General features: G+C 46.3%; 1 long non-coding RNA gene across 1 annotated transcript; it reads right to left on the bottom strand.

The window, feature by feature from the left end:
* Positions 1-403: 403 nt before the first annotated feature.
* Positions 404-3,508, bottom strand: LOC142564863 (uncharacterized). The gene is made up of 3 exons (XR_012824698.1): positions 3,423-3,508; positions 1,787-2,009; positions 404-556 (listed from the first exon to the last, which is right to left on the bottom strand). It is a non-coding gene; the product is annotated as an uncharacterized LOC142564863 (long non-coding RNA).
* Between the last annotated feature and the right edge of the window lie 4,351 nt (positions 3,509-7,859).

Here is a 7,859-nt window from a genome sequence, read left to right on the forward strand (position 1 = left end):
TATACCTAAGCAGTTATCTCACCACTGTGTGCTACTGCACATTCAAAATCATGTATCCAGGTTACACGACAGTGACAAATTGTAAGAGAAGGAGAAATGTTCATTAAGTGGCCGCTATTACAGCCACTACACCTAACAATTGATGATCCTCATAGTCATTAGTTCTTGTTGAAAATATTTTATTTTTCGGTGCTCGACGTCGTTCCTCGCAACAGCGAAACGTATGTACCATGATTATTACCATGCTAAAAAGAATGGGCACGTGCGTAAGCAAGTTGAGGAGATGCTACACATAATGGCCCTGGAAAATTGAGCTTCGAATAATCTTTGGATTCAGAGGACTGGCCTTGAAACACAATTGTTTGGTACAACCATATCATAAGTGGTTCTTTGGAAAGCAGGCATTCTCTTCAAACACCTTTCTGGAGCCGAATTTACCAATGTGCGTCATCATCCATGACTTTATGTTGCTTAGAAACATGCGCTGGCGAACCGCAATCGCGGGATCCATATCGGTGGATGAGTCATCCAATTTTCGGTGTCTCTCCTTGACAGCCTGGTTTCGGGGAAATAGAAGAGACAAGCCCTGATTTTCACTGATGCCAAATAAAAGAAAAACAAAACTGTTAAGAAACAAATACAAAGTTTGTTTGGCCACAAGCACTAATCCACGATACAACAGAAACTACTCACTGTATCTTGTATTTATTTTGCGAAATTAACTAGCAGAGCAATTGTCAAAGCATGCAGAATAACTTACGAAAATGAAAACTTGCCATAGAAATCTGCTAAGGTGTGCGAATTTTAATTAACCTGAACATATCAAGGACACCTCGTTTTTTCTGTGAGACTATGAAGTCACTCCAGGTTATCCAAACACAATGTTAGCGAAGTCTGCGTATTCACGGACTATTTAAATCAGCACAAGTTTGTGCGGAGTTCGCGAGGAAATTTCACAAAGCCCCCCCCCCTCCTTGTCCACGAACGTTCCTTGTAGTGTGACGAGCTTATTGTGGACTTAACTGTGCTGCCTATACTCCGTGGACTGTAAGAATTGGTACCGACTGGGGCTTAAATCATGTCCACGGATAAAAATGGTCATGTATCTCTCATTCATTGCCTTTGTTTAACGCTGTCGTCCTGGTACTGTGAGCTCTGGAAAGCATGCCCGTGTTTCAGGGATCCTGACGGAAAAGCAGGAAGCACGCCCCGTTAAATAAGGATAATGCGCAAAGCATAGATGATTGTTCTTGAGGGCAATAAAGCCCCAAAGGCGTAAACCTTTTTTTCTTTGCGTAAGTCTGACGAGCAGCTCAAACAAAAGGTTCGCTTGCCCCTGAAAAGCTTTACGTTGGTACGTTTTCTCAATTTACTCAACGATCGTCCAAAAAAAAAATAACATATCACATGCAGAACTGCTGGAGCGTGAAGAATCTCCTAGAAACAAAACGGAACTACTCGGGTCATACTTGGCGTCATTCATTTGTTTCACGTAAAGCAAAAAAAAAAAAGAATTTACAACAGTGCGCTATCAAAACATTGAGTGTTGGCATAAATATTGGTGGCAAAGCACTTGCAAAAATTTATTCCAGTACTCTTATTGGCGGAGGATGTTTTCAACACCGCAAATGTACGGATATAGCAAGTCTGAATGCTACAATCATGTAATGTACGTACTGTTGCATAATTTTCTAGCGCATATGGAGCAGCGTGATGCTGAGATTGTGTTGTGTTTTTATAAATGAACAAAGTTAATCACGCTTCTTGCTCAAAATTTGGCACCTACCTTAATGTAAGGCCAGTGAAGCTGGAATTGCAGTATTGCCAGGACAAACTCCCAAAATCCTGTTGCAGGCCATAGTTGTGGTCCTATATGCATGTAAGAGTATCCACTTTGAAAGACCATGAGTTCAGCTAAGCATTGCCTCCCGGAGCTTCGATACCACAGATCCGTCTCGGAAGCCTCGGTTAGCGCAAACAAATCCCAGACGAGTTCCACTGTGACGTCACTGCAAAGGAGTCGCTTCTTTAGCTTCTATGGCTATTCTTATGTGTGTTTTGCCTTATGAAAGTCGCAGTTTCATCCGAAAGGCGAGGCATGGGTAGAAATAGCAATGTATTTGACAACGACATCAAGCAACGTTCGCAGATTTATGCGCCAAATAAATAGCAGTAAGCATTCGCTCACAAATTAAATTAACCAGCATCCTGTCACATGAAGAAACGAAGCGATATCACTCGATAACTGCGAAAATTTGCTTTCATAAGCTTGCTGGGATGAAGAACGCTGACCTCGGAGCGCCGTTGTTTAGGACTGCTTCTGGCTTCAACATGTGTGCGACGGTTGATATTATACAACGTGCCACATTTGGAAGGCGGGCACATGGCTCAGGTGAACTGACTAACCATTTCGCTCGCCCTAACCGTTCAGCTCGCTGCAGATTACCTTCAAAGTACAGCGCGAAATCCGCGTATGCTTTTAGACGCATGGACTGCGACGCGCAGCCGTAACAGAAGTTGAAAAGGAGACGCGCGCTCATCTGCCCCCTCGCATGTTCAATCACCTCACCCTGCTCCCTATTCCAACTTAGCGCGCGCTTAATCACGTGACCTCCAAAATTAGGCGCGCGGGGGACGGCGCGCATCAAGTCACCATCTTTCTCGGCTTATTTTCGCCCGTTCGCGCTGATGACGGCGGAGAAATTCCACATAGAGTGATATGTTCATATATCTGTTATCGCAATAATATGTCGACCCCGACATTTATCTGAGGTCGTCATAAGATCAACGAGGCAACGTTCTTATGTTACCTAAGCAACTTTCTTCGCGTTGACAGTGCTACTTTTTGTCACATATAGTCTGTTTCAATGAAGTAAAGCCCAACTGAGATGCCAAGTATTCTAAGCTGTCTGTAATGTCTAAAGATTCTGGCCTGGAAAACATTTTCAAAGTTCGGTCAATTCAATTTGATACAGAATATGTCACTGGAGTAACAGGCCTCTGAAGACACCTTTCTTGCCCCATACCATGTCAACTTTTTCGAATAAATGGCAGATATTCTCAGATAACGCAGGAAATGTACGGACCATTCAAATTTGGTTAAAGTTTAAATGTTCACGAAAGCAGTCCGAAGATGCGACACTTGCAAATAAGAAATGTTTTAAAACTTATTTTTACTATGCTTTCTTTTATCACACGTTGTTATGAGTATCACATCCCATACGAAGGTACTATAAGTTTTTCTTTTTTTTCATTTGCTTGTGACTTTAACATTCATGAAGGTAAAAGTATTATAGCACTATGCAAGTTTTCATTCCCGACGAGCTGCAAATTAGCTTATGTCATTTTTATCCTAAATACACATAGCTAAAACGCCTAATACGTGCCACGAAAGAATAGGAAAGAGAATAATGCGTACTCACTCAGATTTGATGACGCCTGCTCTCACAGCATTTACTATATGTAGCATCGCACTGTTCATGGCGAGTTTGCTGGTGTGAGCTGTGCATAAGCGACCTGTGTGCTTTCTGTAAAAACGGAGGAACTGCTTGATTCCTTAAAGTGTGATGATAGCTTCCAAAGGACGCAACCTGTCTAACAATACATTTTGAGTAGTTTTATAGTGTCCAATAAATGCCGAAGGTAATACCATTTTGGCTATGGTATTCAAGTGCGAGCAACTTACTTACCGGCTTCCGTTAGAAGTGGCGATTTCAAGCTGCGCCATATTAGATTGCAGCTCTCTAGAAAGAAGGCCCACGTCGCCCACGGCGCTAACACGCAGGTTCATCCGCTGGAGTGACTCTCTACAGGCCATAAGACAGCAACACATAAAGGCAAACGACATTTATGCCATTGAATTAGCGCTTAAACAAATGTCTCTCCCAAAGCCCCGCAAAGCTTCTAGAGTATTTGCATATTACATGCGCGAAATACGTCGCATGCCAAGTCCGTTCATAACGTGGTTAGTGCGCCGGGAAACACGGCGTCGCATCAATGAACAGCTGGTCGAGCATGATGAGTTACTCACGTTAATTTATTCATGCCGTTCTGCCTGAGGAACACTGCTCAAACGTTCCAGAGGTTCAAAACCGAGGTCACGCGGGGACTACCCTTCATTTTTGCATATCTCGATCACCTCCTGATGGCTGGTATTTTCCTGAGGATCATAGCAATCATTTGCGCCTGCTATTTTCTCGCGTTCAGGAACACGGCCTTCTCATTAAGTTCGCAAAGGGGGTCTTTGCTATGCGCTACATTGAGCTCCTCGGACAGTGCGTCTATTGGAACCAAAGTTCAAACCTCGCGCGTGTTCGCTCGCCCTACCTCGCTGCAAAAGCTCCGCGAATTCCATGACCTGCTCAACTTCCACCACCGTTTTCCTCCCAACATCGCCGGAATTAATATACCACTGAGCGAGCTCCTCAAGATCACTACGGATCTTTCCGCTCCAGTGTCCTGCATGTCCGACGCCGAAGACTCTCTCCAAGCTGCCAAAAACGCATCTGGCAGGTGACACCCTGTTGGTGCATTCCCTACACTTTGCACAAATGCGTCTTATTTGCCGATGCATCTAGTGCGGCTTTCGGCGCCGTTTTACAGTTCCAGCGCAACTCCTGGAGCTCACTTGGTTTTTTTTCCCGGAAACTGAAGCCCGGAAAAACGAGTTGCAGCACGTTCGCTTGCAAACTGCTTGCGGTATTATTCGGCGTTGGGCACTTCCGACACCTGCTGGAAGGAACAGGCTTTCACATCCTTGTGAAATGCAAGCCTTTGACATTCGCTTTTTGGGTAATCAGAACACTTATAGCGCATGAGACATACGGCACCCCAATTTCATCTGTGAGTTCACCAGTCACATACGATACATTGAAAGCCCAGTCTGCGCATCCTTAAATGCATTCTCTCGTATCGACGCATCCACGGCCACACTTCGGTACCTCCGGTCATCTGCTGCGTCATCAGCGCTGTCCCACGTATCCCTCCCATTTTTTTTCAGGCACTAGCACTTGCGACACATCAAGGAACCCAACACGAGCATTCGTTTCATTCTGACTCCACCGTCAAGTTTCTGCCAAGCTAAACGGAGCAAGTCATCCCTGAGTTCTAGCCACCCAGCGTCTGATTGCTTCCCGCTTTGTGTAGCCGAGCGTGAACATTGAAGTGCGCCGCTGGGCTCAAGACTAGCTTCACTATCAGCGACAGGACGCTGATAGTGAAGACGACAGGACGCCAGGACGCACGAAGTCGCAAATTCGCTGCTTTCGCCCATCTGACGCCCGGTTCAACCACATTGACATCGACATCGTTGGCTCGCTGCAATCACTCCGATGAGGTCGCTAGGTACCCACTTGTGTAGACCGTTATACCCGCTGGTCTGAAGCATTGCCTCTCACTGACATATTGCACTTGGAATGGCTTCCGCGTCTTTTCAGTGGCTGGATCTCGCGCTTCGGATGCCCCGCGTTGTTCCGACCGATCGAGGAAGACTGTCCGAATCTCATCATTTCCGCCAAGTCACATGCCTTCTTGTCTTCCGCCATACCCATACTGCCGCGTGTCATCCATCGGCAAATGCAATGGTTGAATGCCATTACAATAGGCTAGGTATGCCCTCCTCTTTGAAGGAAGACCTCGGCGGCAGGGCTGTGGAACTGGTTTATTGCACAACGTTGTGGTTACGCGGTGAATTTTGCGCGCCAAAAACTGCTGCGACGCCTGATCCACTGAGCTGTGTTCAGCAGCTCCCGTTGCTGTTCACATGCTTGCGTCCTAACCCTAGTAGGGTTTCATCCTAATGTAATGTTTTGTCAGCAGACATGCCTATAGCGAGCAACATTTTGGCACGGCATGAAGGCATCCAACCATGTCTTACGGCCCCCCTATGACAGCCCATTCCAGATACTAAAGCGGATAGAAATAAAAGCTGTTACCATCGACCTCAACGTACGTGAAGACACCGGGGCGGTAGACAGAATCAAACCAATGTACCTAACGACATCTCCATCATTATCAGCTTTCAACGACTTTAAAGAGGCCGAAACGACGCATCTACTCGATCCGCCGGCATCAAATGCTGTTTCTTGGGCACCGCTGCACATAGTCATCGTAGCCATAGCCATCTTCCTCCACCGCCTTTTGCATATGGGGCGTTCAGGCGCATATGTCTCGTGCCTTGTGCTGTGAGGTGGGAGATTAGGAGGAAATGGGTGACGAATAAAAAAAGAGCTTCTTCGGCTCCTGCCGTCGGTTCGACCAGTTCTGAGGCCTTTCGCTAGCTGATTCAATCATTGTTGCACTTGACCTAACATCCTGAACTGACGTACCGCCGCATCGCTCTGGCCAGTGGCATAGGTAAAATAATGGAAAGAATGATTTTGACGCGCCTGGAATGGTACCTGGAAAATTACGACGTGTGTCCAGATGTTATGGCTGGCATCCGGCGTGGGCGCTCATTCATATATAATGTCATCAATTTGGTCACGTTTGTTCAACATCAAAAACTGCTGAAACGACTCACTACGGCATTATTCCTTGACATAAAAGGCACCTATGATGATATAGCAAATTTTGTCATTAGAGAGGCTCTGATTGCAGCCGGAATCAGTGGCCGCACTTTTCAGTGGCTCTGCAGTTATTTGACCGATAGTCATTTCTTCGTGAAGACCGAGGATGGCGCCACGACTCAACACCAAACGTTCCGTGGAGTACCACAGGGCGGAGTGTTGAGCCCGACGCTATTCAACTTAGTGCTCGTTGGCCTAGTCAGATGCTTGCTCAACACAGTTAAAGTATCAATCTATGCAGACGAGATCTGCATTTGAGCGTCTCCTGTAACACGACTGCAGGTACGAGCTTGGCTACGAAAGGCAGCTATGTTAACATCACTGTCTTGCGAAAACAAATCTTAGAGCTGTCTTCAGAGAAATGCTGCTTTGTTACATTCACTCGGAAAGCAATGAAGCGTTACTCTGTAAGTGTCAAAGGGCAAGCAGTTGCAACCCATTGCAACCCGCGACCTATCATTGAGCCCGCACGTTTCATACCTAAAGAAGAGGTTAATGACAGTAACACATCTCCTCAAATTTCTCGGCGGAAAGTCATGGGGAACATCGGTGCGGTCAATGCTACCGCTTTATAACGCCTTGTTCCTCGGTTTCGCAAGATACAACCTCCCTGTGCTTGGTTACACCTGCAAAACAAACCTGCGTGTACTCCAGGTGCTAGAAGCTCAACCCCTAAGGACGTGTCTCGGTCTTCCGAGGTGTGAGTCTACAGCGGCAACGATTGTCATAGCTCAAGAGCACCCATTATCAACGTACTTGACAACCGATGCTCTCAGGGCGCATATTCGACACGTTGCCCGACTACCTTCTCACCATCTTGCCGCTCTACTTGCAGAAAGGCCACACGAAATTTTCAGTCGTATAATTGTCGCCAATCGTACCTCATTGCCATCTAAATACATGCCTGCAGCAAGGCCATCCTCACCTTTATGGTGCCTGCACAGACCTGAAATACGCCTCACCATCCCAGGTATCATGAAGAAAGCTAACATGCCGTCGTTTGCCCTGAAGCATGCCACATTAGAAATTTTACGTGAGGAGCACAGTGTGCGCGTACACGTTTACATCGATGGCTCAGTCACATCTGCAAGTTCAGCTGCTGTTGTGGTGATATCAACAATATCCGACAAGATACAGCTAAAAACGTCACAGATATCACCAACGAGACCTGCAGAACTGGTAACCCTGCACGGTGTGGCTTTTCATTTCATTCAGGAGGAACCACCCCATGCACGGTCAGTCTTCTGTGATTCCAAGGCAGCCCTACAGAGTATACTCTCAGCACTGCGCCAT

Source organism: Dermacentor variabilis, chromosome 11, assembly GCF_050947875.1.
Source record: "Dermacentor variabilis isolate Ectoservices chromosome 11, ASM5094787v1, whole genome shotgun sequence".
NCBI lineage: Eukaryota > Metazoa > Arthropoda > Arachnida > Ixodida > Ixodidae > Dermacentor > Dermacentor variabilis.